We start from the raw sequence: 19,260 nt of genomic DNA, 5'->3' as shown, positions 1-19,260 counted from the left end.
AACTCCCGTAGTTCTGTTCTGATTAGGCTCAAATCTTGGAATCAGTACTTTCATGATGTGGTCTTCCGCTGGTTGAAATCTCATCCAATTCGGTCCATTGGTTTAGAAGTTGCATTTTTCTTGTTATTCCCATAAGAATGCATGTAAATCCGAATTCGGACGAAAAACGGTGGTTGAGCAATCTAGTGTTGGCTAAGGCAGTTCGCTAGACACCTGTATTCGCGACGGATATTAATAATACCAATTGCAATTAATTCCTACTAACGGGCAATTAGATTAATTACTTTGTCACTCAATATTTGACCGTTATACTTTTGCACTTCCCGTCTGGCGTAGTCATTGATCCGGAATTAATGTTTGAAAAAAAATCTTCAAAGTTTTCCCCTGAGGTTGTGATTTTTTTAGGAAAACCATCAATACAATGTATTTCATTTAATAAATGTACAATGTATTTCATTGTATTGATGGTTTGAATCTGGAGAAAAATAAAAACAGTTGTACGATATTCACTCATCTGGTACATCGAATACAAATTCCCCAAGTGTAATAAAAAATTATGATAATGATAATAACATGCTAGTTTACTATGTTACGTACCCAATAGGACCAAGTAATGTAAATAGTTTGCTAAAGAGGAATAGAGATGGCAGCACCAGGCGTGCAAGATTATCAATTAACATAATATATGTGAATAACTATATAAATAAGAATAAAACGAAGGGGAAAGATGAAAAACAATAAAATCTACTATAAGAAGATAAAGAATATATATATAAAAGAAATACACTAATTAATATATATACACAGGGTGTCATTTTAATGGCGCCCACGGACCACGGAAACGCATAGAGGACATCAAAACAAACAACTTTTCTCAGTAACATTTTTCTCGTTGGTGCGTCGTTTCGGCTCTACAGTCGTTCAAAAAAGACCGTTTTGCCGCCTGAATGCTGGCAACCACACACAACATTTGATTGCATTTGTGACGTCATATCCCGTCGTGAAGCGATGCGTTCCAGGGTTGCCAGGAACACACATACTCTGTGAAAAATGACATAGCTACAATCAGCCACATTATGTACCGTAACACAAAACGAGAAAAACACGTTACACCTAATAGGAAGTAAACAAACGATACAAAAAATGGTAGAAAGAAAATAGAATTCAAGTGGAAGTGGTCATATCGAATTTTGTCTCAGCTTACATGTCAAATATTTGCAAATCTAGTTACCAAGTTGGCATCTACAATTTAGTCTATCCACTTCGTCCTTGTGATACTAGTTGCCTATGACACACGGAACAGATGACAAAATAGAAATGAAAGAACTCAAAATTTCAAAGGTAAGCAAAACATAATATAATGTATATTTAGAGCATTATGAGGCAAGTGGCAAAAATGATTGAAAATACAGGGATATAAGTAGTAGTAATACAAGCTCTAAGACGACTATGTGTTTACCTAAGCACCGGACACACATGTAATAGTTTGCAAATTTGAAGAGGGCAGTGTATTCATCATTACATTGTTACTGTGGTTGTACTTGTTTTAGCCGTAATGTAACAACGTGAACCTCGGATACTTAAGTTATCAGCACAAAAGTGCCGCATGGCATCTGGACACATACCTGTAGATATCAACCTTGCAACGAGATTTGCAAATATTTGACATGTAGTTGGGCGTAAACAGCCACGTGTAAGCTGTAAGTGCAATAACATTTATTGTTGTTGATATTTTAGATGTAGGCTGAGACAAAATCCGACATTGACATTTCATTCTGAATACTTTTTTACCATTTCTCATATCGTTAGTTCACTTCCCCCTTCCCCTGAGATGACTGCTGATCTTCTAGCTAATAGGCTATGATGTTCGGTCTGCTTAACGCGTTTCTCGCTTCGTTTTACAGCAAATAATGTGGTTGGTAATTTGTCATTTTTCCCAAAATTTGTTTGTTGCTTACAACCCTGCCATGCGCTGTTTCGCCCTAGGATATGACGTCAGAGGTACGATCAAATGTTGTGTTGGGTTGCCAGCATCCAGGCGGCAAAACGGTCTTTTTTGAACCGGGTGTACAGATACAGGGTGTCATTTTAATGGCGCCCACAGACCACAGATTCGTATAGAGGACATCAAAACAAACAACTTTTCCCAGTAACATTTTTCCCGCTGGTGCGTCGATTCGACGCTACAGCCGTTCAAAAAAGACCGTTTTGCCGCCTGGATGCTGGCAACCCAACACAACATTTGATCGTATCTGTGACGTCATTTCCTGCGGCGAAACAGCGCACAGCAGGATTGCAAGAAACACGCAAATTTTATGAAAAATGACAAACTACCAACCACATTATTAGCTGTAAGACGAAACAAAAAACGCGGCCAGAAGACCGAACATCATAGCCTACCAGCCAGAAGATCAGCAGTCATCTCAGGGGAAGGGGGAAGTAAACCAACATATGAAAATGGTAAAAAACGTATTTAAAATGAAGTGTCAATATCGGATTTTTTTTGTCTGAGACTACATGTCAAATAACAAGAACAATAAATTTTATTGGAATTGCAGCTTACATGTAAATCTCGTTGCAAGGTTGATATCTACAGGTTTGTGTCCAGATGCCTTGTGGTACTTTTGTGCTGATAAAGGAAGTATCCGAGGTTCACTTTGTTACATTACGGCTAAAACACATACAACCACAGTAACAATCTAATGATGAATCAGTAGCAAATATACTGCGCTGTTCACAGTTCCAAACTATTACCAGTGGCGATTTCTCAGGGTGTGTAAGTCGTGTGTCAACGGCCGAAGGAAAATGAAATAAAGTAGAAAGTATCTGTACTTTTATAAATTACGATTTTGAGCGTTTTTCTTCAATTGTCAGTCTCGAGCGCCCGATAATTTTCGAACGCGGCGCAGCGCGCAGTGGTTGTCAGACAGGCAGATCGGTCCCTGACTGCCAGGACGTTGGAGAGGAAATACAACGTCTTACCACTGCCAAAACATTGGATGACCGCGCATGCGCACCCTGCCACCCACCACATGGTTAGCTTCTCAAGGCGTTGTATTTGTTTCCAACGATTTGGCTTTCATTCATCCCGCGTTCCGCGTTGTTTTACTCGTAATTGTTGTGCATTATTTTTTAAACGTGTGGTGTGAAGTGATGTGATTATTTTAAGATGGAGAATAGTAAAAGTGATGTGCAAAAGTATTTAAATAATTCATTTTCTTCGCTTTCGTATTCAGAGAAGAAACAAGTGATTGACAATGGTCGACCACGTCCTAATCTCACGATGTCAACATGTGTTAAAGGGAAAAGTGGTGCTGGAAAAGGTTTTGAGAGACATTTTCGAAAAGAACTCTATGAAATTTCAGACTGGCTTTGCGGGTGTGATGTGGTGAATAAATTTTACTGTTGGACATGTTTATTATTCTAGACTAAAAAAGGTGTTGGGAATTATCAAGGGTATCCGGATTTGAATCATCTCAATACTGCAGTGAGAAAACATAGTGAGTCTGAATTGCATCTTTATAGTTTCTTTAAATTTAGTAGTTCTGTTGTCACCCCTACTAGAATTGACGTTCTTTTGGATACTGAACGAAAAGCTGAAATAGAGCTACACAATGAAAAAGTAAAAGAGAACAGGGAAATATTAAAGAGGTTGATTAACGCCGTCTGCTATTTAGCAAAGCAAGAACTGCCATTCCGAAGCCATGAGGAAAATGCAGCATCTCTAAATAAGGGCAATTACATGGAATTCCTTATTGCAAGTGCCGAGTTTGATCCCTCATTACGAGTAAAAGAACATTTATTAAATTCTACAGTTTTTCGCGGTACTTCGGCAGGCATTCAAAATGATTTAATAAATTCAGTTTCGGACGTTCTGAGAGATGAAATCTACAATGAAATTCAAAACACAGACTTTGTGGCTATCATGGTCGATGAAACATCAGACATTACCAAAAAATCTCAGGTGTCAACAGTGTTACGTTTTTTTTTGGTCTCAGAAAAAAGTCATTGAAAGATTTCTTGGATTTCATGACATGAGCGCGGATAAAACTGCAGGAGCTCTTTTTAGTCACGTGACTGAAATAATGGATAAATATAAGTGTGGGGATAAATTAATTGCCCAGACATACGATGGATATTCTGTAATGAGTGTTCATTTGAATGGCTTTCAAAGTAAAGTTTTGGAAAATTATCCGAAAGCTTTTTTTTACGCATTGTTATGTTCATGTCATGAACTTGGTGCTACAACAATCGTTAGAATGTAACAAACAAAGAGCTTAAGGTGTTCTTTTGTGGTCTTAAATCACTTAAACCTCATTCTTCAAAGAGGTTACACGAACTTTCTGCTTTCATGTCCAGAAAGCTCCCGTCATTAGCTCCTACCAGATGGAATTTTACCTCTAGGCTAAAGTGGACAGTCAATGACAACAGAGAAGCACTGCTTATGTTTTTTGAACATGTTAGTGAAAGTGGAGACTTCGATCATTTGCTTGCACTGACTCCAAGAGGATTTTCTAGCTTCCTGAAGGATTTCGAAAATATATTTTTAAAAAAGGCTTTATCCAACTTCTTTTTGTAGGGGTGATGGGAGTTCCATCAACCCCTCTGGTTGCAAACTCGTGCTTTAAAAATTAATTGTATGGCGAAGTATTGAACATTAATTTTCTCCTTACCCTTCAAATATATTAATACTTTAAATGAAGTATTTACTTCATTTAAAATAATTTATATAATTTAATGTTTTTCTAAATATTTATAAAATTACACCAAAAAGGTACGGAGAAAATTTGTAATATTGGTTCACAGAAATGAGAGGGGGAGGGGTTAACAATCCTTCTTTGCCAACGCCTGAAGTTCTGGGTCAGGAGACGCCACTGAGTATGTGTATCCGGTGCATAGATAAACACAGTCGTCGGAGAGCTTGTATTACAACTACTTATATCCCTGTATTTTCAACCATTTTTGCCACTTGCCTCATAATGCCATGAATATACATTATATTATGTGCTTCTTACCTTTGGAATTTTGAGTTCTTTCATTTCTATTTTGTCATGTGTTCAGTGTGTCACAGACAACTAGTATCAGAAGAACGAAGTGGATAGACTAAATTGTAGATGCCAATTTGGTAACTAGATTTGCAAATATTTGACATGCAAGCTGAGACAAAATTCGATATGACCACTTCCACTTGAATTCTATATTCTTTCTACCATTTTTCGTATTCTCGTTTTGTTTTACGGTACATCATGTGGCTGATTTTAGCTATGTCATTTTTCACAGAATATGTGTGTTCCTGGCAACCCTGTAACGCATCGCTTCACGACGGGATATGACGTCACAAATGCTATCAAATGTTGTTTTAGGTTGCCAGCATTCAGGCGGCAAAACGTGCTTTTTAACGACTGTAGAACCGAAACGACGCTCCAACAAGAAAAATGTTACTGAGAAAATTTGTTTGTTTTCATGTCCTCTATATGTTTCCGTGGTCCGTAGGCGCCATTAAAATGACACCCTGTGTATATATATATATGCGATAAATGAAGTCGGTGATCATATGTAAATTGATCAGAAAACTAAAGAAGTCAAAGCATTGATACAAATTTGTGTATTTGAACAGATATTGCATCTGTCTGATTCATTTACCATTCCCATAGCGGAAATTTTGTTTACATCAGTGGCGGCGCGTTCCAGTCGACGATCCACAGCACTTTTGGTTGCGCGTTTCAGCAGTAGCACCTACTTGGATGCGCGTGTCAGTCGTTTGGCACCAAGTATACACTCTGTTGTACCCAGTTAGTGTTGGCGCGTTCCAATCGCAGCCACAAGGGAGGAGATTAGTATATTTCCCAAAGCTTAAGGGAAAAGCTGGAAAAAGGATAAAGGAATTCATTAAATCGTCAAAAACATAAATAAATAAATGGAAATCCAGAGGGAAGTTCACAAAGAAGACAAGAAGGAAGTCCAGATCCAGACCGTCCAGATAGAAGAATATACAAATTGAAGAAAATAAATTATAAAAAACATATTGAGATAAAACTTGTCTGTAGATGAGAATTATAGAGAAAAGTAGCTCATCATGTAAATATTCTATTTCCATTTATCCTTGTTTATATAATATATTCGTTTAAACGTCTCCATTGGAAGGCATCCTGTCTGGTTTCGTTGTCTACAAAGAACCCTACCCTGAAGATATTCTAGGTGAGGTTTAAGATTAAGATTCATGCACCTTGCACCAAATAGAGATAGCAACTAGGGTAGTAGCTATTTATTTTCAAAGCTGTAGCTAACGATCGCTGATGTAGGGTAATATCGCCAGTTGCTATTGCATAATAATCTTACATCAACATATCCACTTTTTCAACAACAGCAAAAAAAAGCTTTGTAGTTGGGTTTTAAAACAACCCACAAAACAAGCTATATTCAAAACGTGAGTTGCGAGAGAGTGCTTTGCAATAAAATTCGTGTCTGCATCTAAATTGTCTTCCATTATAAAAGTTTACAACCATTTGCATTCGACATGCGAAACGAATTCCGAAAGGAAAGAAGCAAAAACCATGGCAGTCTCACCAGCAAATTCAAGGTCGATCGAGATTTCTTTTCCGTGTTTATACCACGTAAAAGAATGGCACTAAATTTTGTGGAAACAGACGACGTAAGGTGGCGGAGACATTGCGAGTGACCTTGAACGATGCATTTAAAGCAGTAGAAATTATAGCTTCGCCTTCGTGTGTCATACCGAAACGCCAAGTTGCCCAGCGCTACGGTATCCAAATAACAGACTTCCAGGCAGTTTGGCTGTCAGGAGGTAGTCGTAAGGAACAGGTTGTTTTCTGCTTACCTTGTCACTGACAGCCCTTAAAAGGTAACACGCGTTATGTAACGCCGGATCACGAAATGCAATGGGACAAGTTATACTTAGAAATGGAGGGGAAAATGCAGAACGAATAAAGTGCCGTCAACTTGTTTTTCGTTTCTTGCACTTTATTTTGGAAGCACGACTCGTCATCCGGAAGCCGACCTTCGTGAAGGAATGGTTAGCACAGAACGCTACGACGCCAGGGGTCCCGGATTCGAATTCCAGCCTGGTCACAGCTGTTCTTTGCGAGTGGCTCTTCATGAATTTCATCGTCGCCAAAAGTGCCAGACAAACTACGCTAAATAATAGACATCAAATAAAGTCATTATCCGGAAATCAAACACATTCAGGACCTCCCCGATGGCTGGTAACATCGTGATGTTGTAATAAAGGGATACCGGGTTCGATAAGCAGTGGAAGCACATTGCACAGTGGTTCGGATCCCATTTTAAACTGTAGGCCCAGTCCCATTTAGCCTTTCTGTGCATAAAGTGGACTTAAAAATACACTCAAACATTTCCATCTTAATCTGAGCCAAGTCAGATTGGCATTCCCTGGGTGAGTTTGAGACGAGGAAAGGCTCCAGACAAACCTTTTTATACTCTCCCCAAGGCAATAGCTACATTCTATTTTGCAAATACAAATATCGCTGCATATGATAATTGGCAGTGCACATGAAAATCGACCATCGATGCAGCCTACCATGCCGTAGTAATATGAAATGTTGATCTTGATTGGTTCGTTCTTAAGTGAACATCACTTCGGTACGAAATAACCCTAATGCTTCTTTTAAAATTAAACTTTTATGACTTATTGATATGATATTTATAGCGTTTAATGATACAGAATGAACATACGTGCGCAAGCGTGTGTATGCATTGTATACAAACATACATGGACGTCCGCAGGATTTTCTACAGGGAGGGGCAAGCAAGGTAATTTTTTTCCAGGAGGGGGAACAAGGAGGCATATTTTTCCTCATCATAGTGATGGTCCCTCAAAAAGCACTATTTCAGTCTGAAATTATCATGTTCCTTCAACGTATGTATAATAATTAACATAAATTACTGTGGCTGAAATTAAATTATGTGTTAAATATATAATTTTCAGGTGGACATTCATTTTCCAGATGGGGCGGCCTTCCCTTGCCCCCTCTTCCGGACGTCCGTGCAAACATATTCTATTATTTGTAGTACAAATAATCTTATTGGTGCAGCTTGACTGACGCAATCATTTCTCATATATCTTTTAAATTTTTGCAGGTGAAATCACATAAACTTTGTGAGTAATATTATTCCTACAATCTTAAAAGTTTCTTCTGTATTGAAGTTGTGAAACGTTTTTTAAAAAAACTAAAGGAGAACAACAATGTATTTCACTTTATTGGTGAAAAAACATTGTCATCATAGTTTGGAGTTTGGCTTATGGACGACTGTTCATGGAAACAAAACGAGCAAGAAAATGAAACAGTGAAAAAATCAGTCTCAATGGCCTTAACGATTCTTGAAGGCGGCAACGAGTCTCGCGAAGCTGTTTTCTTCTTTTAAATTGACGATAAATCCATTCTGGACCAGACACACAACAGGTTCTTCGTTCCCTCCCGAAGTCGATTTGTAAGGCGATAAACTAATGGCATCAACATGAGCAAACGGCTCCGAGTCTTTTAATTTCAAACTTGCAGCGGCAGCTTCTTATCGAACTCGCATCAACGAAAGCCAAACTGGCATGGAGGGTGTCGCACTCAACGATTTTTCCTTCCAAATAGGGAATTGTGACGTCAGTGCAATCATGACAATACTGGATGGATTACTTGCACTATTCTCTGTCCAAAGGACGACAGCGTGGAAGCCAAAAAGGACCAAGAAAGTGGTCGTGGAAGGTTACTGCCGAAGTTGAACCTCTTTACCGGTATTTCTGGCTACACTGCTACCTACGCTCAACAAATTTCATTATAAATCTCAATTAAGAATGCTCAGTTAGGTATTGGCATACATATGGTACGAAGTGGATAATAGTGTGTGGGTTTAACTATTCGTGGTAGCTATTCCAATTAAGGCTAATCTACTTATGGTTGTTTTGAAGTCTTGATTGCAAAATTTGAAATATGGCATGGTACTGGGATCCATGAGTATTACCTTGCAAATTGTCCATCACCATGTTCGTTCACTTTATTTGACCCAATAACAGGTTCAAGAATTAAAAGAAAACTCAAAACAAGCTGTTGACAACTTCTTCACCAGCATACATAAAAATCCATTGCTTAAAAACACATAGGATGTAAGAGAAAAAGTAATGAAAATAGTCATGGACAATTTGCACGGTAATACTCATGGATCCCACTGTACATAACACACCTGGGTTCACTTGGAATGCATTTTCTGATAGAACCATGCAGTGCCGCATAAAGTTAGGCTGTTCTAAAATATAATTTCTCATGCCCACACAATATATAGTCAGTATGCGAATTAATGGGGAATGAAGGGGATCCCCCCCACAACAAAATTTATCCGCGACAAAAGTAAATTATTATTATCCCTGTCAGGGATGTTTTTATCAAATATACTGTACTAAGAATAATATCGAAAACATACACAAATTAGTGTAGTTGTGAGTGTTCAATGCTTTTACTCTCTCAAGAGATCGTTAACAAATCTATATCAATACGCACAATATAAGTAAAACAAGAATGCAAAACAATAACTAACTAAGTAACTAACTCTCTAGCCTTCTTAAACCCGAAGGTTCATGGCTGCAGCAACACAGGTCTTCCATCTGTCCCTATCTTGAACAATATCTATATACTCCTTGCCATCACTACCGATTTCCTTTAGGTCCATCTCAACGTTGTCCCTCCATCTTCGTCTTGGCCTTCCTACAGGTCTCTCACCATCAGGTTTCCCAACAAGAATCCTGCAAACTCCTCTTTTCTCTCCCATTCGTGCCACATGGCCTGCCCACCTAAGTCTTCTTGATTTAATTATTCTAATAATATCTGGACATGAATACAAATTATGTAGTTCTAAATAATGTAACCTTCTCCACTCACCTGTATCCTCATCCCTTTTAGGTCCAAAGATTTTCCTAAGGATCTTTTTTTCAAATACTCTCAATTTATGTTCCTCTTTCAATGTAAGGGACCAAGTTTCACATCCATATAATACTACAGGCAAAATTACTATTTTGTATATTTTAACTTTTAGTTTCTTAGATATTTAACGAGAACACAAAAGTTTATGAAGAGAGAAGTAACATGCATTTCCTGAATTAAGCCTACTTTTTATTTCCTCTATAATATAATTTTCATTTGTTAATATTACTCCTAAGTATTTGAATTTGGAAACTGGTTCAAACGAGTTGTTATCAATAATTAGATTTTGATTATTACCTAACACTTGGTTTCGGCCTGTAAGCAAAACAATAATTACTATGAAATCTAATTGATTTATATTAACATAAAATCAAAAACTAAATAAAAACTTACACATGATAAAACCACTTCAACTATTTCATAATTTATTAACATCTTTAACCAGTTAGTAAAGGACGTAGTTTGCTACTTTATAATATCTGATATACATAAAAGTAACAAATTTATTTCTTTTTGTGTAATTAATAATAATACTATTTTTAATTACTAATTTAGCAATTTATTTTTACTTTTAATAACATTATAAATATGTATATCGAATAATTTATATGCATGTTTTAAATGATTTCGCACCCTGCTTCTTAATTATGTAACAAACTCAATTGAAAAAAACATTCGTGTTCAGTAATGGTTCAGTTATTAAAGATGTCTCTGGCTAAAAGTATGCAGCATTGTGGATTAAAGAAGAACATCATTCTGCAGGCTGTTTTCCACTTGATATTTTACATGTATTAAAGTGTTCATAAGAAACGTGTAGGTAAGTTAGATAGATGTAAGTTAACTTGGCAATGGCAAGTTGGTCAAGTTTTCGGTATTACTAGTTCGATAGCTCTTGTTTGTATATGAGTTTGCGTTTTCTTAGAATGTAAACATACTGTTTCTAAATTATGTATAAATGTTATCATAAGATTTGATGGCCTAGGTTAGAACTCTAAAGTACTTAGAACCGCATAGCAACAGTTTAGTTTAATGACTGGTAATGATTGATTGATTTGCTTTATTTTACTTCGCTTTTGTGCCACTTTTTCTCTAATTTTCGAAGATTGGGATGAGTGATGAAATTGATGAATTGACACTCACAAACATCCATGGCCAGGCCGGGATTAGGACCCCTGGCATCGTAGCGCGATGTGCTAACCACTCCGCCACGGGAGCCGGCTACTGACTGGTAACATATATGTATGTACAAATATGCATACCCAAAATAACCTACCTCCCGAAATGAAGTCACAAATACGCCACTGGGTGGGCATCCCCAAAGCAAAAAGCTTAATTTACACAGTCTATGTAGTGCTTATTTTGGTGTGCATATGTGTGTATAACAATGCAAGTGTCATAATTGGATCCACTAATGTTAATGTTTATACACCATATTTGTGCAGAATAAATTCAAACACCGTTATTCTGCTGGCTTTGTAATACACCATTGTTATTCTTCAAGAAGTGAGAGAAACTCAAATCAATTTTGCAAAGTGTGAAAGTAAGCAAATGACATTGCGCTTAGTAAATCAAACAGTACTATCCAATTCGTTTAATGTTCGTTTTGGTAAGAAAAAAAAGCATCGAGTGCAGCTTCTTTCAGTCAGTTCATAATTCACGGGAAAACATTGTCCACTGTCAAGAAAAACGTGCAACAGAGTGTGGAAAACGAGAGGAATACGTGTTCGGAATAGATTGTAGGGCGGAGGTCGAGAACGTTGCATTTTGAAAATCCCAAATTACCAAACGCTGATTTCTTGGCCAGTTAATCAGCATCGCCGAGGCAAATTGACCTCCTACATGAAGCTGAGCAACCTGGATGGCCGTCAAAGAGGTCAGTTTCTTCAAACCTGATTGGCATTCTCTGCCGGACTGCACTGGATAGTCCTATTCCATAACGATGACGCAAGCTCTGATTTATATATGTGTACGTCCGGAGCTAACAATATCGTTAAACCCCCAACAAAATTAAAATTATAACTACAGTCCGGGAACTCATAGCAGTGTTAGAGCATCTGCCCTTTAGTTTGCCAATCAAATCTTTCAAATAGGTTGGGAGCGCTGAAAGTGCAGAGAGTTTTGGTGGATTCGGCTTTTTTTTAACTCAAGACGTGTGTGTGTGTGTCATGCATGTGTGTGTGTGCATGATGCATCATTTATGAGCATGTCATATTTGGAGTAGTTTTGTGATTAACGCAATAACAAACAAAGGTGGGTAAGAGGTGTCTTTGAAGACACCCAAATGTCAACATCTACAACCTGGGCGGCATTTTGCAGACCAGCGAGGCTCTGACGCCTAGATCTTTAGCTAATATAATCCTCTGAAGGAATTGTGTTGTGTCGTTCATATGTATTTGTTATTGTCCCTTCTTCCATCTCATTGCATCGCCATTCATCCTCAGCACCGCGATTAGCCAAAAGTAACAGAAAAGCGACGTAAAATCGCCAAATTCAATCAATCAATAACAAACAACTTATAAAGTACCGCAACCTTTCTCCCCAGAAGAAAAGCACAGCACTGTATGTATGTATGTATGTGTGTGTGTGTGTGTGTGCTAGGAAATGAAACTCACATTCATCTATCCTCCAACTTGCTAATTAAATCTTTCAATGGGTTAGAAGTACCGAAATGACCAATGGGAGCTGGGGGCAAGTAATCAATTTCGTGATCACCATAACTGAAGATTTTCTGGACTTAATTATCTGAAATTCCTAGTTTCTAGATATTGTAGATATATTGAAGGACTAGGGTGAAGGGTGTGAATTACTATGAAGGTCAAATCCCGATCTCGGGAAATGATATTCTCCTACTTTTCGTAATCCCGAACAGCCGAGAAATTCCAAAGAATCTTATTTAAAAAGTGGTTATCTCTTGATATTTTCTGCATTTTAAATGCCTGGAATTTCTTGAAATTAACAGTTTTATTCAGAAGTGTAAAAACAACCACCGGAAGGGGAAATAGTGTGCACAATTCGATATTTTCACCTCATCAGGAAATTTCGAAGATTTCCCGAAATGACCGAGAAATGGATATTTTTTCCAGTCCCTAATGTCAGGATTATTAATATTTCCTTCCAAATCCCGTCCAAATCCCTGATTACAAACTTTATTCATATCCGCTATATGCAATGTAGAGATGTGAAAGTGGTGCCAAAATTTTGGAAAACTAACCAAGTTTATTTGTTGCAGGTTTCAGTAATGTGGCTGTAGTGTAGCAGTGTCAGTGCCAAGGAATCCGGAATTAATGCTCTTCACATCGGGTGGCATCTTTCCATACAATGTTTCTTGGACTTCACAGGATTTGGGAATGAAGATAAATTCCATTTTTTAAATACCAACTTATTGATGGCAGATATTCTAGACGAAAGAAATCTGTACATTTGAAAGTTCCTCTGCACTGTTATTGGTGACCGGGTCTCGTGGTACCAGAGGACATGCTGAGCTTTTTCCTGATTTGTGAACATTTCCAGTTTTCTGGGCACTGACACTGCTACACTACAGCCACGTTACTCAAACCCGCATAAAAAAAAAGTTGGTTAGTTTTCCAACATTTTGGCACCACTTTCACATCTCTACCTTGCTTATAGTGGATAAAGTTTGTAATCAGGGAAATAACTGTGGGACACTCGGTATAATGCAGCAACGTAGAGAAACCACAACGAATAAATAAATTGTCTCTGATATGTGCCGCGCTCCTTTTCCTCCAAACAATTGTGTTCAAGCACTTAAGACAAACTGTTTAGCATTAAATGTCTGAAGTAGTTAGTACTTTAACTTCTTTTTCTGGTAATTTACAGAAAAGGACAAAATTGCGAGCGAGAAAATTTTTAGATACAAAGTTTTTCAAACTGAAAACAATATTGATTTAATATGGCCCAAAAAATTTCATGGGGCGACATGGCACTCTCTTTTACAATTTTCTTCATTTAGATCTTAAGGCGCCAGGGCCAAAACTTCCGCCGCCCTCTAGCTACAGCTCTGATCTTGACAAGACTATAAGTCAAGCAGATAATGCGAGCGAAGGGAGCAAGAAAATGTTACGAAATGTATTTTTATTTGTATAAAACTTGATATCGAGGGGGCAATTTCCCTTGTGCCACCCTGCAGGTGCTCTTGGCCGTCTGGAAGAAATAATGCAAGAAAGACGTGAAAACTAATTCCATGTTGAGTATCCTTTTGTCCTGCTACTCTTATATTCTACTAGTCTTGCTTTCTTTTACCTCAATATTTGCCCCCCTAGAATTGATTTCCGTCCAAGGTTGGGCATTACCCTCCCCTATGGTTGAGCCACTGCACCTCCTTCCTCCGTAGTTGATTTGATCTTTAATCGGCTTGAAAATACTTTATTTTCTTAAAGAGTATAATATCGTTTATTAACAGCGATAAGATTCCTCTTCACTAAATTTCTAGATGAAAGTATAATGTAGGGACATGGACGTCTGGAAGGGGGAGCAAGGATGGCTACACCTCCCCCTTAGAAATGGAATGTCAAGCTAAAAGTATATACTTCACACGTATAATTTGATTTCAGTAATAGTAATTTACATTAATGCGATAATTTCAAATTCGAGTGTTGTTTTTTAAGGGGGCAACAATATTATCGGGGTAATGTATTCCAGGGAAAATACCTTGCTTGTCCCTCCGTTGAAAAAATCTGCGGACGTTCATGATTAGTGGGTGCAACTGCCCCTCCTTGCCCCCCCCCCCCCCGTGCGCACGCCTATGACTATACAGTACAGTACAAAGTCTGCGGGAAACAGAATTTCATCAGTGGTTGACTGCCTTTTCCTTGGGAAGTTATCTTGTTGACTTCTAGCCACATTTAAAACTTTGAATTCTGCTTTCTTTTTGCGTTTTGCCTGTCCGGATTAAGCGAAGTCCAGCTTATTGGGGTCTGGATTAACGAGGTTTTACTGTATTTGCAATAAAATATACTTATCTCGGGGTGGTCTTGCTTGTTTGTTAGAAAGAACTTTGAAATATAGTGCGCCGTTGAAGAAGGGTCCGTCCATTACGCCAGTGGGGCATAGCAACAGTCTTGAAGAGACTATTACTCCTAGAAGGACACTTCTTTTCCACCAATAAAGTTGCTTGATCTTTCACATGGCGTGGGAATACGAACCAGGTTTGCTGTGCGTTTTTGCAACGCTGGTCTCAATTTGAAACTAACATTGCACGGTTACAAACTCTAACGAGCCATGGAGAAGTTCAACGTTAGCGCAAAGAAGTTGAATCCCGTCCCAGGTGCAAGAGTCGAGAAATTTAAATGTTGATTATTTTGCAACGTGGGTAGAAGCAGTTCTGGTACCCCACCCTTGCAAGTGGGCGGTTCAGGTTCCATACATGGACTCCGCGGCCGATATTCTCTTGTTCTTCTTTTTCTTCTTTGCTTTCTCCCCCCTCGTTTTTCGCCTACATGCTGTGGTCCTGACAGGTTGCCTGATGTGCACGTAACACTCTTCCAAAAAGCGCAGACGAGACGAGGGTTGACATATTTTCATTTGGAAACAGAGACGTTAGTTATGTCAAAGCTAAAAACAAAAGACTGATCCAATATAGCCTGGTTGGTGTTAAGTCTGCCATCAAAAGGATGCTCTACCAGTACTTTTATCCTTTTTTACACCTGTCTCCGATTCAGTGGCGTGGCCAAGGGGGGTGGTGGTGGGGTCATAACCCCTCCCTTTTGGCCCAGTATTATTTAACAAAAGAAAGACAAAGGCAGAAAAGATAGCAAGATGAGGGCTGACTACTAAAAAAAAGTATACGTAACCCCAGTTATGTAGTCCCGAGAATTTAAGAATAAGTATGGTGAGTTTCGTGAAACATTAAGTGGAGGCCATGTTTCCATTAACTTTGGATCATATTTCCATTACACACACACACACACACATATGAAATCAATAACTTCAATACAAATGTTCATGGTACATGACGATGATATCATCATAGAGAAGGCATTTTAAAATAAAAGTGCTCACGGGTCTTCTAAGATCCTTCTCTCTCTACTGTCTCTCTTTCCCTGCTTTTCTCATATTTCGCATCCATTTGCATTCCAAATATCTCGTAATTTATGACCTTTATATTGATCTTATTACTTCTATCTTCCCTCCTCTATTTCTTTATTTATCTCTGTCTTCTTTCCCTTATTTTGCAATCCTTCTTTTCCTACATGCCTACATTTCTATTTCAGAATAATCCACACATATGATAGAACATCAGTAAGTAGTCGAGTTAATATTGGGCATATTTTGTTATTGCTGCACTACGTACTACGCTACAGCAATAGGGGCCTCCTCCATGGCGCAGTGGTAGCGTCATTGCCTTGTAATGAAGGGGTCCCGGGTTCGATACCCGGTGGAGGCACAAGTGGTTCGGATCCCACTTTAAACTGTAGGTCCAGTCCCGATTAGCCTTACTGTGGACTTAAAGCAGCATCTCAAGCAAGCTACAGGAATAGCTAAAAGCTTGTGACGCGTATGGACATATTATCCAGGAACATTTAATTCTTAACCATCTTTCACAGAAAGAATCCCATGTTATTCTGTACAATGACAGGTGGTCGAACTCGTTACGTGGTTGGCTTTCGAAGTTCCCGAGTTCGAATCCCGGGCTGAACATGGGTGTTCCTTTTGTCTCTTCATCAATTGCATAGCTCATCCTCATCTCAGAAAATTGACACACAAAACTATTACGAGTCAAACTTCAAATAGGTGGCATTTTTCGTTCACACACAAAAAAGTGTTCAACTTTTGTCTAAAGCCAATTAACTAACGCAACAAACAATAATCATAATGAATTCACGATTGTTGTTAAACTCTTTTGTTAAATCAATTTGCCAGGAATCTCAATCTAAATTTCCAGTGACACCTTTGGCTTCTAAATTCAGGTAGATTTATAAACGTATCGATATTTCTATGTTGCATGTTGCATTGTCTAGTTTTGACTTTTTTAACGTTATTTTATTTATGTTGCATTCATGGGTGCCCGTAGGCACTTTCTTATGGACTCAAAGTCAAAACGTGTTCTGAAGTGATAAAAGAAAGTAACGATAGAAGGAAAGAGAAACAACGAAGAGAAGTCAGAAAGGGGGGGGGGGGGAGAGATGCCAGTCAGCGGATCTAAGATTCCAAGTTCGCCTGCTCAGTGATTGTAACCGCTCGAGTTCGTAACAGTTATTACATGCGTTATTTTGTCCGTTCATCACCAATTAAATAACTGATATGTTGCAAGTAGACAGTTGGGTCCAGGGTGTGAAATCATTGAATATTGATAGGGATATATACGTATAAATATGTGTGTGTGTGGTGTATGTATAACATACATATTTATAATGTTATTAAATATAAATTACGAAATATGTAAAAATATATTATTAAATACACAGGAATTAATTTGTTACCTTTAAATATATCAGATATTTATAATGTAGCAAACATATTCCTTTATTAACTGGTTAAAGATGTTAATAAATTACAAAATAGTTGAAATAGTATTTGTTTAGTTTTTGCTTTCTATTGATACAAATCAATTAGATTTCATACTTATATTTCTCTTGAATTCCTGTTCTACTACTATTGTGCACTATGGCAGCGATTAGGGGGCGTGGGGGGAGTGTTTTCGGCACTTTTTGTCACTTTTGCCCCCGCGCTTTGCTAAAACTTATGTACCAAGGGAAAGTGAACTAACTGTCAGTGCCCCCACCCGTTTTTGCAACTTGCCCCCCACAGTTTGGAACCCAATCTCCGCCACTGATTGTGCATATTGCTATTGGTGTAGATCTCCTAATGATTTCTTGAAAGAGAAAGTGTGGGTTTTCAATATTATCCTTTGTAAAGTATATTTTAAGTCAAAACAAATTGTGTATCTCTTGTTGTTGTAATATGAACTTCCTGCCCCCCAAAAAATTTTCGTGGGGGGATTTTTGATGCCAAGATTATTGGTGGAGGGGGAATCCCCGTTTTCCCACCCAGGATTTCGCACCCTGGTTGGGTTGGAATAAAACCCGTCTCAGCGGAACTATTTTCTGCTGGTATGTTGGAGTCTCGACGTGTGAAACGTTGCTTCAAACTCAACCTGTCTCAATGTTAAATGTTTTAAGAGACGCAGAGGGAGAGAGAATAGAAATAAAAGGACAGTAAGAGAAGGGTAGATTTATAACCAATAGCGAAAGTAAAAAAGAGAAATGACAGAGAAATGGAAAGTAAGATAGAAAGGAACAGAGGAAGAAAGAGAAAGTAAAAAGAAAATGAACAAGAAAAAATAGAACAATGACATAGAGAAGGAGAGTAAGAGAAAATGAAATGAGGGAGGGAGAGACGGAATGAAAAGAAGCCAGAAAGAGACAGAGAAGAGGGAAGAAACGAGAGAGCAATAAACGAGGAAGAGACAAAGCAAGAAAGAAACGAAGTGACGGAGAATAGGAAAGTAAGAAAGGAAAGAAATTATCGAGAGAGAGAAGGAAAATAAATAAGCCAGAGGGAAGACAGAAATAAAATTTTAGACAGAAGAAACGATACACGGAAACAGGAGGTAAAAGAAAGAGGAGAGAGAAGTGAGAGAGAAGAGAAAGATTCTGACACACAGGAATTAAGTCGAAAGTGGTGGAAAGGACGGAAAAACAGAAACGAGGAAAGGAGCACAACCAAAAGAAAGATTGATTGATTCAGTTCATTTTACTTCGCGTATCTGCCACTTTGGTGTCGTCCTACTTGCGAACAGTCCTAATTGCGAACGCTTGCTGCCTAAACAGGATTAACCTGGAAGGGCAGTGTCCTAATTGCGACCACAATTTCTGCCTTTGGACCTACAACTTCCTCTATCACTTCCTGTGTCTTTTTAACGAATGTTTTCAGGGACTTTGAGACTGGTCAGTGAATTCGTCATGATTAAAGTCATTGCGAAGTATAAATAATTTAATAATAAAAGTGTGGCCTATTTTATATAACGACTACATACTGCACACTTCTTAACTGAAAAGAGCTTCGTCATTTAATAATATAATTATTAATTTCAAATCCAAATTCAAAACATATGACACTGTACTTAAAAATGTATGTGTACCATCAATCCTCTCATACCTGTTAGTGCTCCTAGCCACTTTCTCGTCCAAAAAAAAAAATAATAAAATAATAATCATGCATCATGATAAGTCAATCAGGTTGGCTATTGTTGCTAGTCAAACCAGCTGTCTCTCTGAGCCACTACCTTTATTAGTTTTTGAGAACAGGTTTTTCAATTAGGACATGGAAGTATTTCTTCACTTTTATTTGTTCGCAA

The 19,260-nt window shown here is 38.1% G+C and overlaps 1 protein-coding gene across 4 annotated transcripts in view; it reads left to right on the top strand.

Annotated features, from left to right (window-relative positions):
* The window catches only part of LOC145993770 (uncharacterized), a 97,277-nt gene that overhangs the window by 49,678 nt on the left and 28,339 nt on the right, over positions 1-19,260 (top strand). Inside the window, exon 1 of one of the 4 annotated variants that reach the window (XM_083129545.1) lies at positions 10,650-10,761. The exons of 2 other annotated variants lie outside the window; for them this stretch is intronic. The gene's annotated coding sequence lies outside the window, so the exon portion shown is untranslated. Of the gene's footprint in view, positions 1-10,649; positions 10,762-16,800; positions 16,871-19,260 lie in introns of those variants that run through there. One more of the 4 variants, XM_083129543.1, reaches the window with a different exon arrangement.

The sequence above is a fragment of the Lepisma saccharinum genome, chromosome 10, assembly GCF_977018435.1.
Source record: "Lepisma saccharinum chromosome 10, izLepSacc3.1, whole genome shotgun sequence".
In the NCBI taxonomy this organism is placed as follows: Eukaryota; Metazoa; Arthropoda; class Insecta; order Zygentoma; family Lepismatidae; genus Lepisma; species Lepisma saccharinum.
This window is presented reverse-complemented; position numbering and strand designations above follow the sequence as displayed.